Source organism: Lacerta agilis, chromosome 5, assembly GCF_009819535.1.
Source record: "Lacerta agilis isolate rLacAgi1 chromosome 5, rLacAgi1.pri, whole genome shotgun sequence".
NCBI classification, from domain to species: Eukaryota; Metazoa; Chordata; class Lepidosauria; order Squamata; family Lacertidae; genus Lacerta; species Lacerta agilis.
Window position 1 is genome coordinate 93,050,142 of NC_046316.1, and position 17,971 is coordinate 93,068,112.

The 17,971-nt window shown below is 48.9% G+C and overlaps 1 protein-coding gene across 5 annotated transcripts in view; it reads right to left on the minus strand.

Moving 5' to 3' along the window:
• BCL6 (BCL6 transcription repressor) overlaps positions 1 to 17,737 on the minus strand; it is a 34,085-nt gene extending 16,348 nt beyond the window's left edge. For 4 of the 5 annotated variants that reach the window (XM_033150918.1, XM_033150917.1, XM_033150916.1 and 1 more), the window contains exon 1: positions 17,635 to 17,737. The gene's annotated coding sequence lies outside the window, so the exon portion shown is untranslated. Of the gene's footprint in view, positions 1 to 1,102; positions 1,245 to 17,634 lie in introns of those variants that run through there. The other variant, XM_033150914.1, reaches the window with a different exon arrangement.
• Positions 17,738 to 17,971: the final 234 nt, after the last annotated feature.

The window sequence follows — 17,971 nt, forward strand, 5'->3', positions numbered from 1 at the left end:
AAGATTACAGTTTAAATATAGTTTCACTGCAACAGATGCAGTTTGCACCTTGAGAGCTTCTCCCGATTTCAGGTGGGACAGAGAGATGGAGCCGAGTGCAAACCATATATTGATGACACTTCACTCCAGATCTCATGATGACAACTCCCAGATGTCAGACAGCAAAGGGGACAAAATGTGGGACCCTGTGAGAAACCATAGGACAATTCCTGTGGTGCCAACAATAGCTTCCCACCAGGAGTCATCTTCAAATATCTCAAGGGCTGTCAAATGGGAAACGGAGCCAGACTGTTTTCTGCAGACTCCTTTGGAAGGTGGTGGTCTCTCCTTCCTTGGAGACTGTTAAGCAGAGGTTGGATGGCCATCTGTCATGTAAATTGCATCCAGTTGAGATTCCTGCATTGCAGGGGGTTGGACTAGATGACCCTTGGGGGCCCCTACAATTCTCTGATCCGCAGGGATGGGAATGGAGGTGGAACCAAAAGCATCCCATACATTATTATTATTTTTTAATTGCCGCAGTTCTTTCTTTTAAATCTAGCTCGGGAGACGGATCCCCTGCCTTCCCAGCATTGCATTTTGAAATCTCAATAAAAACTGCACTGTAAAAAAAAAAAAATCTCTGTTATGTGGCTCTTGTGATCTGGCCCATAAAAACACTCCCACGCCCACAAAGGAAAAACAGTGTGGGGCGTGTGGCGCTGAATTGCCAGCGTAAAAATGCGGCATCTAATTGCCAGCGTGAAAAAATGTGTGCCATTACGATTCCATTCCGGAGACATGAAAGGGAGAGCAGCCCCTCCACAATGCCGCCTGGAATCTTGCATAATTGCTGCTTCAGATTTTGAAGGCTCAGGGGGGATCCTCTCTTGACACAGCTTGTCTCAAGCCATCAAGCTTGAAGAGGGAGTGTCAGGGGTGGGATGCGGCTGTGGCGGTTGTGATGACACAAGACTCAGGGAGCCACCTGCAGCTAGAACAGGTTTGCCAGCGCCTAACCTCTGGGCTCAGAGATCTGCGCTGGCTGCTCATTAGCTACCAGAACAAATTCAAGGTGTTACTCTGGGTACACAAAGCCATTAACAACTTGGGAGCAGTTTACCTGTGAGATTGCTTCATCCCAGATGTGCCCACTTGATCTCTTCAATCAGTAGAACGGGCACCCCAGGTGCCAAATCACATCTGTTCTGCACGTGTAAGCACTCAATGTTTGAGTGTGACAGTGCCTCTACTTTGGAACTCCCTGCCTATTGATATCAGTGTATTCTTTTCAGAACCTATTGAAAAAATTCATGTTTAGGCAAACTTATCCTTCTTTGGAGGTCTTTAAGCAGAGGCTTAACAGCCATCTGTCAGGAATGCTTTGATGGTGTTTCCTGCTTGGCAGGGGGTTGGACTGGATGGCCCTTGGGGTCTCTTCCAACTCTAGGATTCTATGACTCTATGATTTTATGATTCTATGAGTGAGGAGGAATTAAAGAACCTTTTAATGAGGGTGAAAGAGGAGAGCGCAAAATATGGTCTGAAGCTCAACATCAAAAAAACTAAGATCATGGCCACTGGTCCCATCACCTCCTGGCAAATAGAAGGGGAAGAAATGGAGGCAGTGAGAGATTTCACTTTCTTGGGTTCCATGATCACTGCAGATGGTGACAGCAGTCACGAAATTAGAAGACGCCTGCTTCTTGGAAGGAAAGCAATGACAAACCTAGACAGGATCTTAAAAATCAGAGACATCACCTTGCTGACAAAGGTCCGTATAGTTAAAGCTATGGTTTTCCCAGTAGTGATGTGTGGAAGTGAGAGCTGGACCATAAAGAAGACTGATCGCTGAAGAATGGATGTTTTTGAATTATGGTGCTGGAGGAGACTCTTGAGAGTCCCATGGACTGCAAGAAGATCAAACTTATCCATTCTTAAGGAAATCAGCCCTGAGTGCTCACTGGAAGGACAGATCCTGAAGCTGAGGCTCCAGTACAGAAGACTCCCTGGAAAAGACCCTGATGTTGGGAAAGATGGAGGGCACAAGGAGAAGGGGACGACAGAGGATGAGATGGTTGGACAGTGTTCTTGAAGCGACTAGCATGAGTTTGGCCAAACTGCGGGAGGCAGTGGAGGATAGGGGTGCCTGGCATGCTCTGGTCCATGGGGTCACGAAGAGTCGGACACGACTGAATGACTGAACAACAATCCTGATGCTTAGAAACTTGATGTGAGTTTTAACCTGTTTCAGTATTTTAACTTTTTGTATGTTTTCGAGGCACAATGGTAAGTTTTCCTTGATTTTCCCGTTTTATCATTTCGTAAACTGCTCTGAGGATTTTTTTTAAAAACAACCCACCAAGCATTGCATAAATTCCATGAAATAAATAATTGGACAGAAACGAAAGCAAGAGGGCCCATTGCTCTGCCTCCAGATTCCTGCGCTCAAGCGGGAAAACTTTTGATTTTTTTTTAATCAATGTTTTTATTGGGATTTTTAAAAACAAGTAACAAGTCTAGTATATAGCGAAAACATCAATCAAGTTGCAAAAAGATTTGCCACATTTGCAAACAAGTATTGCATAGGAGCTGCTAAGTTATTTTGGACGCGGTTTGTGGAAGACCGCACAATAAAATCTTGCTGGGGGCCTTCAAAGTTTAGCAACTCCTGCAAAGTCGGCAGATGTGATCTCGTGCATTATGAACGGTACCCCACGCACATGCAAACACCCTTTCCAAACTCCCCATTTCTCCTTCAGTTTCTAAAGGGAACCAACCACCCCCCTTTCCTGCTCATAGCCTACTCCTGCTTTGCTAAAATGTGCAAAACGTTGCTCCAGTCGCCCATCGATATGCCTTCACCACCACCTGTTTGTGGACAACCCAGAGGCGTCTTTGATTTTTTTTTATCTTTGGACCAGAGTTTCCACTTTTAATAGTTGGGTTGCTTTACCGAGATTGTTTTATAGTGCGTTTTAATTACAGTGATATAATGTTTGTGTAATTGATGGCTACACTTTGTAAACCACTCAGAAGCCTATTTGGGCATGAAACGATATTGGAAGCCGCCCAGAGTGGCTGGGGAGACCCAGCCAGATGGGCGGGCTACAAATAAATTATTATTATTATTATTATTATTATTATTATTATTATTATTATTATCTGGTTGGCAGCTGCGGGACAAGAAGATACTGGCCTCAATAAACCTTCTGTTCAGATTTGCAGATCTTTCGCCTTTCCCCCCTTGCTGAAATCAGCTGCACCAAAGGCTGGGGCAGGTCACAACCTCCCAATTATATACCCATTCGGATGTTTGTCAGAGCTTCTCGTTGAAAGCCATCAAGGGAAGCTGTGATCCGCTAGTTAGGGATTGCAACTATATTTTTCTATTTTCGACCAGCCTGTTTGACTATACCAAAAGGAAGAAGAGAAGGCATGTTGACCATTAACTCTCCATACCAGATCTCACTTTCAGATGCGGAGAGAGAGCTTTCCGTGCATCTCCATTCTCCTGCCATTCTCCACTTTAAATCAAAAGCCGCTACGCTAAAATTAATCGCCATCGCACTTGCCCTGGTCAGAAAGTTTCACACTAAAACTGTAGTTACAGGGAGGTAGCCGTGTTGGTCTGCCATAGTCAAAACAAAATAAAAAAATAAAAATAAAAATCCTTCCACTAGCACCTTAGAGACCTACTAAGACAAACTTAGTTGGTCTCTAAGGTGCTACTGGAAGGATTTTTTTTATTTTTTATTTTTTACAGTGGTACCTCAAATTACGAATTTAATCCGTTCCAAATGCACATTCATAGGTTGAAAAATCTGTAAGTCGAAAAAAGCGATTTCCCCATAGGAATGCATTGGAAACGAAAAATTCGGGAAAATTTGTAAGTTGAGTAAACCGCATCTAAAATTCGTAAGTCGAGTAAACCCCATCTAAAACCGCCAACGGATGTCCTACGGATGTCGAAAAATTCGTAGGCATGCGGGAACTTTTTTCATTCATAAGTTGAAAAATTTGTATGTCAAGTAATTCATAAGTCGAGGTTGCACTGTATTTTGTTTTGACTAAAATTGTAACCACCTTTCTCTCCACAAGAGGGCAGCCTTGCATGAGAAATACACCCAAGTCCCATCTTGCAGTTGCTTTTAATGAAGGAATTTAGATCGCAAGCCAGCCTTGCAATCATTTACCAGCTACCCACCTATTCAGCTGGCGCAACAGAATGGGCTACACACAGAATGGAAAGCTACCGGAGTCTCATCCATTCGCCTGCCTTCCTGCTCCACACAATGTCCCGGCCTTCCCTAAGCTGCAAATCCTTACACCAACAGAAGCTGGCCCAGTTAAAAAATAAGACATCAAGATCTCCCAATGCTTCGGGGACAGAGGATTAAAAAAACAAACGCTCAGGCAATTTCTCACCATGCACAAGAGAAATCAAGACCCCTAGAGGGACATCGTAGGGCTGTGTCCACAATTTAAGAAGGATGTAGACGAGCTGGAAGGTGTGCAGAGGAGGGCGACCAAGATGATCAAGGGTCTGGAAACCAAGCCTGATGAGGAACGGTTGAGGGAGCTGGGGGTGGGAGGAGAAAAGACAGCCCCCTTCAAATATCCGAAGGGCCGCCGAATGGAAGATAGAGCAGGACCCAAACCAATGCATTCAAGTTACAAGTCAGGAGATTCCAACTCAACACTGGGAAGAGCTTTCTGAGACATTGGAACGGAATTCCTCAGAAGGTTGTGGGCTCTCCTTCCTTGGAGGTTTCAAAGCAGAGGTTGGATGGCCATCCGTCATGGATTCTCTGGCTGTGGTTCCTGCATCGCAGGGGGGTCAGACTAGATGACCCCAGGGGATCCCTTCCAACTCTGCCTTTAGACAGCATCTGGAATGCAATTCCAAACACCCTTCATTGTTCCGCTTTTTGAAGGCAGCATCGCAACTGCTGCGTTTGGGTTCTTTTTCATAGAGCCATAAGAATTGGAAAGGGACCCAAAAGGGTCATCGGGTTCAAGGCGGAAAATGGAATTTTAAACCGCATTTCGTACTGTTTTATTTCAGATGCAAGGCACGCCACTTGCCAAAAAAAAGGTGATTATTATTTTTAAAGTATATTTCTCATGCTTCGGCACCGCCACCGCTTGGAAGCTTTTAATACGATGTTTTTGGATTGTGTTAATTGTTTTGATGGATTTGCTTTGCCTCTATGCTGCTCGGCTTGACATTACAGTGACTGCAATGTGTTGTTGTTCCTTAATGCTACTGCGATTCCTCTGAGCTCCCTTTTTTGCTCAACATTTGTTGCTGGGAAAGCGAAATGCAAATGTCAAAGCAAATCCGAAGGGACCCTGGTATCCCTCGGAAGGAACCCAGCCACAGTTTTGAGGCTCCACCCCACGCCCAGAAGCAGATCTGCAATTGCAAACAAGGACAACTTCTAGGCCCTCTGTACAACATGGCCATAGGAGTAGCAGCTGCTCTCCTGGCTCGGCTCTCGGCTCGCCCAAGGCGATGCTGGAATGCTAAAGCTTCGGCAAGCGCAGGAAGATAGGAAACTGCTTTAGACAGTTCTGTGTCCAGTTCTGGGCACCACAGTTCAAGAAGGATACGGACAAGCTGGAACGTGTCCAGAGGAGGGCAACCAAAATGGTCCAAGGCCTGGAAACAATGCCTTATGAGGAACGGCTTAGGGAGCTGGGTATGTTTAGCCTGGAGAAGAGAAGCTTAAGGGGTGATAGGATAGCCATGTTCAAATATATAAAAGGAGGGAGAAAGGTTGTTTTCTGCAGCTCCAGAGAAGCGGACACAGAGCAATAGATTCAAACTACAAGAAAGAAGATTCCACCTAAACATTAGGAAGAACTTCCTGACAGTGAGAGCTGTTCGGCAGTGGAATTTGCCGCCAAGGAGTGTGGTGGAGTCTCCTCCTTTGGAGGTCTTTAAGCGGAGGCTTGACAGCCATCTGTCAGGAATGCTTTGATGGTGTTTCCTGCTTGGCAGGGGGTTGGACTGGATGGCCCTTGTGCATTCTTCCAACTCTAGGATTCTAGGATTCTATGACAGAGTCATAGTGCTGGTTTGGCTAGCTCAGTATTTCCCACACTGACTGGCAGCAGCTTCTCTCCAGGGTTTCAAGGCAGATATCCTAGGTACTGAAGGAAACCTTCTGCCTGCATCCCTGATGCTCTGTCACTGAGCTATGGCTGCCCCAACGTTGGAAACTATATAAGCTAGGTGCCAAATGGCACTCGAATCTAGGTTGCGGTTGCCAACACAGAATGTCAGTTTGCCCGGGGGTTGGACTAAATGACCCTTGGGACCCCTTCCACGATTCTTCGATCTCAACTATATGGCTTGCTCTTACAATTTGCTTGTCCCGTTATGCAAGAAGAAGAAACACGCACAGTGGAAACAGAAACGGTATGAACTACAGAGTAAGGCAGAGGTTTTTAAACCTGGTGCCCAGAAATCTCCACGCGGTTGCAAATTGGACGCGCACCGGCAGCAAAACGCGCCTAGCGCCTGGCTAATTTTGAACACTGCCACTGTTCCTGGTGTCCATGCACTCTATGCAAGGCAACCCCAAACTGGAGTTCTGCAGCAAGCAGATTGATGCAAAAAGAGTTCTCGGAAGAAGAGGGGGAATTTGGAAGTCCCTGATCCTCGCCACAGCTTTTCTCGCAATGAGCAAAGATGCTCGCTGGGTTTCCCCCCCCCTCCTGGTGGAGGGACTTGAGAGGCCTTCCTCCTCTCGCTTCCCAAGTCAGCCGTCCCTGTCTGCTGTCTAAGACAAACGACTTGAGATTAGACAGCAGCAGCGGGAGGGAAATGGAGGTGGGGGCGACGAGAACCACCGCTCTGAGCATCGAAACCCCTTAGTCAGTGCAGATCAAAGAGACTTTGATTCTGCCAGCTTCCTCTCTCCCTCCCCTCCTGTATCGTGTGCCTAAGAGGTTACCACACTGAGCATTTTGTTCCTGCACGATCCAGTTTCCTGCCAGAGCAGACACAAATGCTTCTAGGAAACAGAATGGCAGAGAAAGGGGGCAGGTTTGTTAGCCTGCAACCAGGAAAACAAGAAGCCAGACACACACACACGGGCGGTCTCCACTTAGAATTGCTGAAAGGAGAAGACTAGGGAGGTGGGAAGCCCTTTTTTGCGATGACTCAGGTGAGGAGGCCTGCAACGTTGTACGATGTCCTCCTTCCTCCACTCTTCAAAGGGTTAGGGACATGAGGAGAGGCTGCTGGATTAGGCCAGGGGCCCCGTCTCATCTACCATCTTGTTCTCGCAGTAGCCAGCCAGATGCCTGTAGGGAAACCCGCAAACAGGATTCGAACACAACACCCCTCTTGTGGCTTCCCAGCAGCTGGCGTTCGGAATCATTTGCTGCCTCCAACTATGGAGGGCATAGCATTGCCACTGTGGCTAGTAGCCACCCTCCAGTCCTCTTTTAAAGCCACCGCCGCCTCTTGTGGGAGGGAGTTCCATAGGTTAACTATGTGCTTCACGAATAAGTCATCTCATCCAACCATCCAGGATCTACCAACATTCAGCTTCATTAGACGTCTACAAGTTTAAGAGTTAGTGTTAAAAGGGCACCGTCTCTGGTGGGAACCACTGCCTCCTGTGGCAGTGAGTTCCACAGTTCAACTCTGCACTGGGTGAAGAAGGACCTTTGTTCTAAAAAACATCCCAACCCTGCTCAGCGGTGGGGCACGTTTTGCTAAATCCATGCTCTGCTTTTCAACTCAGCAGACCCACAAACCAGCTGACCACGAACACAAACATTAATAGTACAGCCAATTGCAAATCCACGCTGGCCATGCAAAACCGTTATGAGAAGGTTGCATGCAAGAGGATCCTGGGCTGAATTTCCAGCATTGTCAGTTAAAGCGACCTGAGCCCAGGAACATAGGAACCCCCTGGCCCATTGAGCTCAGTATTGTCGGCCCTGACTTGCAGTGGCTCTCCGTGGTTTCAGGTGTTGAATTTTCCCAGACCTACCCGGAGATGCTGAGTATTTGAATCTGGGACATTCTGTTTGCAAAGTACATGCTCTGATACTGAGCTATGGTGCTTCTTCGCGCAAAGGCGCAGGCGAAATAAGGTATATTTCAATCTAGCAGTAGATCTCCCTGCAAGGATTTCTGACTCAGGCCCATTCTCGTGTGCCAAGGTGCTCACCCCGACATGCCCAGCCTTCAGGACTTGCCAAAACTCCCCTCTTTCTTCCTGCTCAGGGCACCCCATGTCTCCCTGACTCACACACGGACACACTCTCTTCTCGTTTGAGTTCTTGCTGCTTTTTCAAAGGCCAATTCCGGTATGCAAGAACATTAGTCTCCCCCTATACACACACAGTGGGTGGCGCTGTGGTCTAAACCACTGAGCCTAGGGCTTGCCGATCAGAAGGTCGGCGGTTCGAATCCCCGCAATGACGGGGTGAGCTCCCGTCGCTCGGTCCCTGCTCCTGCCCACCAAGCAGTTCGAAAGCACGCCAAAAGTGCAAGTAGATAAATAGGTACCGCTCTGGCAGGAAGGTAAACGGCGTTTCCGTGCGCTGCTCTGGTTCGCCAGAAGCGGCTTAGTCATGCTGGCCACATGACCCGGAAGCTGTATGCCGGCTCCCTCGGCCAGTAACACGAGATGAGCGCCACAACCCCAGAGTCGGACATGACTGGACCTAATGGTCAGGGGTCCCTTTAGCTTTATACACACACATATAAAAGATCTGATAACAGGTCTGGAAACCAAGCCTTATGAAGAACGGTTGAGGGAGCTGAGTAGGTTTATCCTGGAGAAGGAAGAGGGAACATGAGTGCCATCCTCAAATATCTGAAGCGCTGTCACATGAAAGATGGAACAAGCTTGTTTTCCGCTGCGTAGGACCCAAACCAGTGGATTCCAATGACAAGAAATGAGATTACACAGCTAAAGTTCAGGGAGAAATTTCTGTTGGTAACAACTGTTGGATTCCGTGATTTCACAAACGCCCTCCTCCTCTGCCAGTTCCAAAGTGTCGTGGAGGAGCCGCAGGGATCGGATTATCAGCCAGGCATGGAAGCTCAAACCCAAATGTTCTGAGACAAACAGGATCAGCTACGGATCTGGGTTCAAATCCAGGCTCGCTTACGCAGGGTGCCAGCTGGTCCTGGGGAAAGTATGATCAATACATCGCAGCTGCCAGCTGCAGAAGGGAAACCTCAGCAGAGATGCAGCAAAAGAGGATGGACTAAGGGTTACAGTCCATGGGGATTTCCTTACAGATCAGGCAGGCTACTTAATTATAGGAAAAGCTAAATTTTATTCTACAATCAATAAACACTGGGCGGCAGGGATCTGGGGGGAGGCTAAGAGGCAAGAGGGCACTAGATGTGTAAATGACTACCAAACCATCTTCAGAAGCAGCCCCAAGTATAACATGTTGCCATAATCTAACCTGGAGGTTACAGGAGCGTGGGCAACAGAAGTTCGGCAATCGTCGCCTAAAGGGTGCCACATTCCCCATCCCTGGGCTCAACAAAGGCTTGGATCCAGACTTAGTCATGCTTAGAGGAGACCCAATGAAACTGATTAGATTTGCCCTCAATTACAGTGGATCTGCTAATTGGACCGCCTCTCAGGGTATGCCCCGCGGAAGACCTTAAGGTCCACAAATAACAACACTCTGAAGGTCGCGAGCCGCAAGGCGGTTAGATTGGTCTCAACTAGGGCCAGGGCCTTTTCAGTACTGGCCCCGACTTGGTGGAAAGCTCTGTCACAAGAGACAAGGACCCTGCAGGATTTGACATCTTTCCGCAGGGCCTGAAAGACGGAGCTGTTCCGCCTGGCCTTTGGGTTGGACTCAGTCTGACCCTTATGTTTCCCTCCCCTTTTGGTTTTGATTTATTGGCTACTACTAAAATGAGGCTGCATTTTAAATTGTATTTTTAACCCATATTTTAACCTGTATTTTAATTAACTGTTTTTTCTTTCTTTTATGTTATATTTGTAATTTTATTGGTGTTAGCCTCCCTGAGCCCGGTTCTGGCCGGGGAGGGCGGGGTATAAATAAAATTATTATTATTATTATTATTATTATTATTATTATTATTATTATTATTAACAAATTTACTAAGGTCTGGAAGTCAACTACAGATGTCTTCAGAAGGGGAGTATTTCTTAATGCATCTGGTTCATTTGGGACACTTGATTTACAGGTGCATACCAGACCCTCCTGATATTTCACCAGTCCCTCCCCCAGAAAGGGAAAATGGTATTAGCATCGCCGCCGAGAATATTTTAATGGGGTTGGGACCTTGGACCCACATTGGGGCTATCACACAAAGTTATAAAGACCCCTGAGCAAATCAGAAATTTTGGAAATTGTCTGTCTTAAATTTTCACTGTTGTTAATTTTGCACTGCGGTCGTTTTATTGCTTTGTCTTTTAACAAAAACCGCTTTGGGGTTTTCTTTCCAATCGAGCGGTGTATAAATTTACTGAAATGGGTAAATAAAATCAACCTTTGCTTTGCGTGGCTAAGTTCCGTGAGAATCGTTTGATGAATGAATCAAGAGCACAGAAAATAAATCATTAACCATAACATCCAAGAGGTTTCAATAATAATAATAATAATAATAATAATAATAATAATAATAATAATAAATATTTATATGCCGACAATGAGTAAGAGAACAGATTGGACGTGGTGGAGGGGGATTTGCAAACAGAGAGTTTTTATATAACCTGCCACTGGGAGAGTGAGAGCAAGAGTAAAAACAGGACTCCGTGGCTGTAACCACTTCCCCAAAGCCATCTCTTTCTTCACCCCCCCCCCACCCGTTCCCTTGCCTCCCCAGTAACCACAAGTGATACTGACCCAAAAAACAAAGTGAAAGTTCGTGGGAGACGAAGGAGGAAGAGTAAACAAGCTTCTCGCACGCGGACCACTGTGCAAATAATACCAGTGTTGCATTTCGCTCCGACAAGCTCAGGCGTTGCTAATGGGATTTCTTCCAGTGCAGAGCTAGCCTTTGCCAAGCCGGTGCCCTCCAGATGTTTCAAGATAAAACACCTGGAGCATGCTGGCTTGGCCAAGGGCGACGCAGAGCCAACCTTGATGGGCCCAGTTCTGAACTGGCTCGGTACTTACGAGTACGTATTTGGAGGGAGGCGGAAACCATTGTTCAATTTTCCAAGGGTTCCTCTGCACACAGAGACTTCAGTGCAACATGAGCAACACAAAAACCATTAATCCAGCCTATCAGGCACACAGAAAGTCCATTTATTTCAATGGGAGAGTTAAGCACACGTTCACCGAGACTGAAATGGGCTTTTGCATGGCTGAACTCCTAGCATCAGTTTATTTTCAGATTGATTGGTATTTTGGGGGGGGGGGGTTTGTTTTTTTTTTAAAGTCAACTCTGATGTGCCCTGCTGGCTTTCCAGTTACCAGCATCTAATCTCCAAATTCAAGTTTCAAAACGGGCCGCCACCAATTAACACCCCCCACTTACCTCTTCACACCTTTGCAGAACTCAAAAAGTTTTCTTGAAATTAAGCTACAGCTGTTGGCATCCTTTAGTTTGGGAAGCTGAAACCTGAGGCTCCATCCACTGGGTTGCGCAAGCCCCACCGAAATGAGAAAGTTGTGCAATGCAACCCAGTGGGCGTTTACACATATAGGGAGATTTACTCCAGCAAGGAGTTCTCTTGCTGCTGCCCCCAAATCATTTGGCTTCTGGCATCACAGAATTGTCAAAATGAATCGCCCTCCAAGGTAATCTAGTCCACCGCCACGCGGTGCAAGATTCCCCGCAAAAAATCATCCCTGACAGGTGGCCATCCAAACTCTGCTTAAAAACCTACAATGAAGGAGAATCCACCAGGTATCTTTCCCATGGACTGCAAGAAGATCAAACCTATCCATCCTTAAAGAAATCAGCCCTGAGTGCTCACTGGAAGGACAGATCCTGAAGTTGAGGCTCCAAGACTTTGGCCACCTCATGAGAAGAGAAGACTCCCTGGAAAAGACCCTGATGTTGGGAAAGATGGAGGGCACAAGGAGAAGGGGACGACAGAGGATGAGATGGTTGGACAGTGTTCTTGAAGCTACTAACATGAGTCTGACCAAACTGCGGGAGGCAGTGGAAGACAGGAGTGCCTGTCATGCTCTGGTCCATGGGGTCACGAAGAGTCGGACACGACTAAACAACTAAACAACACATCTTTCCACTCTCAGACAGCTCATACTCTCAAAAGTTCTTCCTGAATCTCACTTTCTTGCAATCTGAATTCACTGGTATGAGCCCTACCCTCGGAGCACAAGAAGACAGTTCCTTTGCCGACCTTGCGCCCTCCATAGATTGGACTACAACTCCCATCAACCTCCCCCAGGAGCTGGGGCTGATGGGAGTTGTTGTCCAGTACCTGGAAGGCACCAGGTGGGCGACGCCTAGGTTAAAGGGCCATGCTTTGAGCCAGGAACCGCTGCAAATAAAGCTGCCATTGGCACCAGGATGATGAAGGCCAATTTTAACCAAACCAGGTGATCTTTGCACAGGCAAGTGGCATCAGAAAACCCAACGCTCAGGCGATAAAGATGTATTTCCTTTTACAGGTCGTCTGACAAACTTCCCTGAGATGGTAACCTCCGATTTGGAACCAAATCCTGAGAGTTAATGGACCCTTTCCCTGGTGAAGTTCTGCACCCCCCCCATATGAGAAGACCTTCTACTTGAGAGTAGTTACGCATCCATGCAGCTGGATAAATGTCAGTTATTGGTCCAGTTTCTCTCTCTTTTCAAATAGATTGCCTCAATTTACTCTGAAGCAAGCTTGGACATCACCCCCCCCCCCACACATACACACTCCAAGGGTTGAAGGCAGCCTGTAGTTTTGTATCCCTCCTTTAAAATTCCCCCTGCGGCGTCGTGAACAATAATTAAAACATTTTTTATATAAAAAAACCAACAACAACAAACCTCCGATCAAGCCTCTCTTTGTATTTTGATTTGATGGAAGTGGAAAAACACAAGCCTTGTACTAGATGATGGTAAGGAGGTTTCTCCTACTGCCAAACTCTAGTGTGTCAAACCCTGGAGCTTCCTGGTTTGATTGTAAGACCCAGGAGTGAGGAACCTGCAGTTTTATCAGATGGTGCTGGACTCGAACTCCTGCCCGTCAGTCAGCCTGAGGATGAGGGATGAGGAGAGGCCAGCGACCATCTAGACGACCATCGTTTCCCCATTCCTACTTTAGATTCTGCAAAAACTCCTTTCTATTGCTCATATACACAGTTTAAATGTGGGGCAGAGTCTGGATCAGACCTACGACTCATCGAATCCAGCATTCTGTTCTCACGGTGGCCAACCAGATGCCTTTCTGGGGAAACCCACAAGCAAGATCTGAGCACAAGAGCAACACTCTCCGCTTCTGTATCTCCATATAGACAACCTCATTCAAACTCCCTGGTCTGCCCGTGATTCTGAAGCCTCACTTTACCCATCTACAAAATGGGCCTGGGGGTTATTTTAAACTCACGTTTTAATTTATTAAATTCCGATACGTCCCTTTCATCTGAGGGTCACAGGGCGGGTATGCTGGTGGGCAGAGACGATTCAAAGCCGAAACAAATCTCCAGAAACAAACTCTAGGACTTTTGCAAAGGGTTTGGAAGTTGGGGGCAAAAGCTGTTTTTTTTATGTAAGAGTCTGCGGCACCTCACCCACAGCACAAGGGCAGTTCTCAACGGTGCTCTGCACATTTCACAGCACCCAAAACAGAGGCTATTTTGCAATACAGGACGCACACCCCACAGATTTGGCAAACAGGGGGCCGGTTGGAGGGGGGGAGGGGAGAGCAATCCTGCTCCGCTATTCCACATTTAACCACCAGAGGTCAATCTTGCCCCACACACAAACATACCGATTTAAATTAAGTCGTCCGGTCCCGTCCCCCCCCCCCTCCAACTCACAACAAAGTTTTCCCACCCACTCCGGAGGAGAAGACACATCTAAACACACTCTGTCATGTGAAGGACGGGGGGGGGGAGGAAGGGATCCTCGATTTGATTTTTTTTTTTTAAATAAAGAGGTTGGATTTCTAATAACTTTCCCTTACACCTGGATAACTTTGTCCCCAAGAGAACATGATTCCCCGCCCTCTCTCTCTCCCCCCATACTTCAGCTTCCCCCACCCGTAAATATAGATCCCTTTATTCTAAGGAAGCGCTTTAAGAAATTTACAAAAATTGCAGGGGGGGGGGAGAGCGAGGATTGAACTCTTGGAGTTGGCTGCGCTCGATTTCCTTTCGCCTTGGCCGTTCCTTAAGCAAACAAACAAGACTTCGCCGCCTTCTCCACGGCCCCGCTCTCGCCCTCCAAAGCATTTTAATTTGGGGAGGGGGAACCAAAACAAACAGGCACCCCTGACTCGTGGGTCTTTGGCTCAGCAGAGGGGGCTCTTGCCCTGGTCTTTAGGGCCCCCACCCCCACCTTGTCCAAACCCAGATCCTAAATTTTGCCCCTCTCTCTGCAGGGATTAAGTAGATCAGTTTACAGACGGGTAAGTGTTAATAAATGCGTCTCCTTCCCCGCTATTAATTCCTCTGTTCCCTTCCAGGAACGCTTCTTCAAGTCTCTGGGTTTGTTTGTTTTTTTTAAAAGGGGCCGTCTGGGCCATTCTGGAGACAGAGGGGAAGCCTGGAGCAACCAGCGAGGCTTAACTGCGCGGTAACTGCCCCACTTCCATAGTCAGGGGGTAGAGAAAGCTGGGGGTCTCCCATCTCCCCCACACCTATTTCAAGGCTTAATGTCTAGGGGAGCGGAGTGGCAACATTTGGCTAGCATGGAATTGGGGAAGGGGTCTGCTATTCCGGGGTAGGTGACTCCAGAATAAGGGAGCAAAAAGACCCCCCCCAAAAAAAAAAAAAATTAAAACCGCACTCCGGGATTCCCTGCCTCTTGGCTGATCTTCCCATCACCAATCCTAAAGTCCAGCAATAACATCTATATATTAAATTCTAGTTCCCCATATCTATTACAGTATTATTACATGTATATTTCAAATGCACTGGGTTTTTTTTTCCCTCCCAAAAATTGGGCTTGTGTTTCGGAAACCAGACTTCCCTACATCCTTCAGAGAGGCTCATTTTTTAATTGTTTCTTGAAAATAAAGTCGCCACATTTGCTATCCGGCGGGGGGCGGGGGGCGAGAGAAGAAGAGAAAACAGGGATTAATATTAATCCAACAGCCACCTCCACCAGGCAGACTCTGTTTTCATGGCACAGCTTCTGTTCCCAGGCTCAGCTGGCTGCTTTTCTCTCCCCCCCCCCGCCCCTCCGCCACCGTCCCCACGCACACACACGCCGGGGAGCCTGGAAACATTCGCGCGCCAGCAGGACCCGAAGCGCGCCAGCCGATCTCGAACGCAGATGGAAGCTCCTCGGGGCCGGGACCTGCCTATTTTTCGCTCAGGAAAAACACAACAAGCCGGCGCCCGCGGAGGCAGGGACGCGGATATAAATAAACAAGAGGGTCTGTCCCCTAACTTTTTCCTCTTCACCCCGCCCTACCCAAATATAACCCACCCTAGAGAATTATACTGCATGATAAAGTTCCCTGGCATCGCCAAAGATGAAGGATTTCGCCTTTACTAATCTTTTTCAAAGACACGAGTCCCCCATATATTCATCGCTCCCCATATTTTTAAAGAGAGAAACAAAACGCATCGTGGCAAATATTTTTTTCTGCAGCTCCATTTAAAAATATATATTAAAAATATATACACGTGCACGTGTGAAATTGCGATGCGGGGTTGGGAACTGCCTGCTTCCCTGGGTTTGCGGCAGAGGCTGCCGGCGGAACCAGGCAGCCCCCCCCCCTTTCTTGGGGCTGTTATGGAAGGGATGCACCGTCCTACGTTGGGCTCGTGCGCGCATCTTGCGCGCCGGGCCAGGGACCTCCGCCTCCCGCGCTCCTCCGCGCGCGCACCCGCCCGCCTATGGAAGAGCCCCGGCGCTCTCCGGCTTCGCGGGCCGCGCCGGATGACAGCCGGCCGCGGAGGAGGAGAGAGGAGAGAAGAGGCCGGCCCGGCCATTGGGAGGCGAGTGGCAGGCACGCAGCCCCGACCGCCGCAGAAATACACACAGATGCGCCCCCTCCCTCTCCCCTTCTCCGGCCCCGATCCCGGGAGACGCGTCGCGGCAGGTGCCCAACGCGCCGGGACCCGGCCGATCTCTTTGGGGGGCGAGTTGCCCGGACCTAAGTCAGTCGTAAACTGGCTTTCTGTCTGCCCCCGAGGAAAGACAAAAAGGGAATTTTGGGGGTGCGTGTTTTCTATCCTCTGCATGTTTCCTCGGGAGTAAGACCCATTGGGGAAACCCCTTCACCCCGGCGCGCAATCCTATAATATGCACGCTTTGGTGGGCTTCGGAGTGCCAACCGGTTGCATGTTTACTTGTGCTTGTTTATTTATATTTGGGTCGCCCGGTGGAACAAACAAACAACCGTCCCCTCCTCCTCCTCCTCCGCTTCTTTCCCTTCCCCGGCTGCCCTTGTGCGTTTCGCCCGCGCGCACGCGAGGCCCTGGTCGGTGGAGCGGCGCCAGGCGAGCGAGGCGAGCTGGCGTTATCGAGCGCCCGAAAGGAAAGAGAATAGAGGGGGGAGAAGGAAAAAAACAAAACACGTTTCGGGGGACCCAGTTTCGCAAAGTGATTAAAAAAGAGAGGGGGGTGATTTGAAAAATGCCTCCATGGCCAAAAAATATTAAGACCCGGTCACGATGGGACAAACACGAGCAAAGGCAGCCGCCGGCTCTATGCGTGGAGAGGACCCGCGGAAAAGAGGTGCCCTGCTCGGCTCGCCCGATCAACACAACCACCAGCTTCCCCCAGAGCTCTCTCGCGCTCTCCCTCCCTCCCCGCCAGCTTCCTTCCACGGGCAGCCCTTCCAAAAAAACAGCCCAGGAAACACGCGATCCCAACACAACAGCCACAATCCTCGGCAAAACGCCCCGCGCCCCCTCGCCTTCCAAAATGAACATGACAAGCGTCAAAACGGCCACCCTCTCTGCTCCCTGCAAGCAGAAATTGACCAGCTCAGGAGAGCCAGGCAGGCAGGCAAGCAGCAAACCCCGCCGGGGAGATTGACAAGGTTTAAGAGCCAGCATGGCTTCCTCCCCCCCCCCTTCCTGGTGGCTCTGGGCGACTGGAGAGCAGGGGGAGCCCTGCGCGCTCGCCCGCCCGCCTGCCTTCCACCTGCCGCGCCAGTGAGAAGGAAAGAGAGGGGGACACACACATACAGCACGAGAAACAAACCCCCCTTTGCAAAAGCACCGGCGCCAAACGGGACCAGAGCCTTCTCCCCCCCCTTCAGCCACCTCCCCCTCCTTGCTCAAGAAAGCCCCCGATTTCCAGGCAACAAAAAGGTGGCAATGGGATGAATGGAAATGAAAGAGGCGCAGCGCGCAACGGAGCCCTGGCACCGCCGCCGTCGCCGCCAGCATCTTGGCTGCGTTGCTATTGTTATTGCTCTAAATATTATTATGGTTATCATTATGGTTATTATTAATCATCCTCATCCATAGAGGCACGGCGCAGGCAGCAGCAGCAGCAGCCCGGACAGCGGCAGCAATGCAAAGCAGCGAGCGAGAGCGAATCACCTGGTCTCCGCGCTTTCCTAGAAACTCCTTGCATCACCACTTCTAAGAACCCCAGTTCTAAGAATCAACACAGCTCAATTCTCGGAATTTGAGCGGCAGGCGCTACCATCGCAGGCAGCCCGGGGAGGATCCCGGGGAAGGGCTTTCTCCCAGGAGGGACCAAAGGGGGCCCGGAACCCACTCAGAGACGCCCCCGAGCTTCTAGAGAGACTTATGAAAAGGGTCCCCAAGGAGACCCCCGGGAGAAAACTTGCGGGAAAGGGCCAGGAGGGAAGTGCGGGCCCCGGACCCCCCCGTCGACAGTGGTAGGCTCCTCTCTGGCAGTCACGTGGGGACC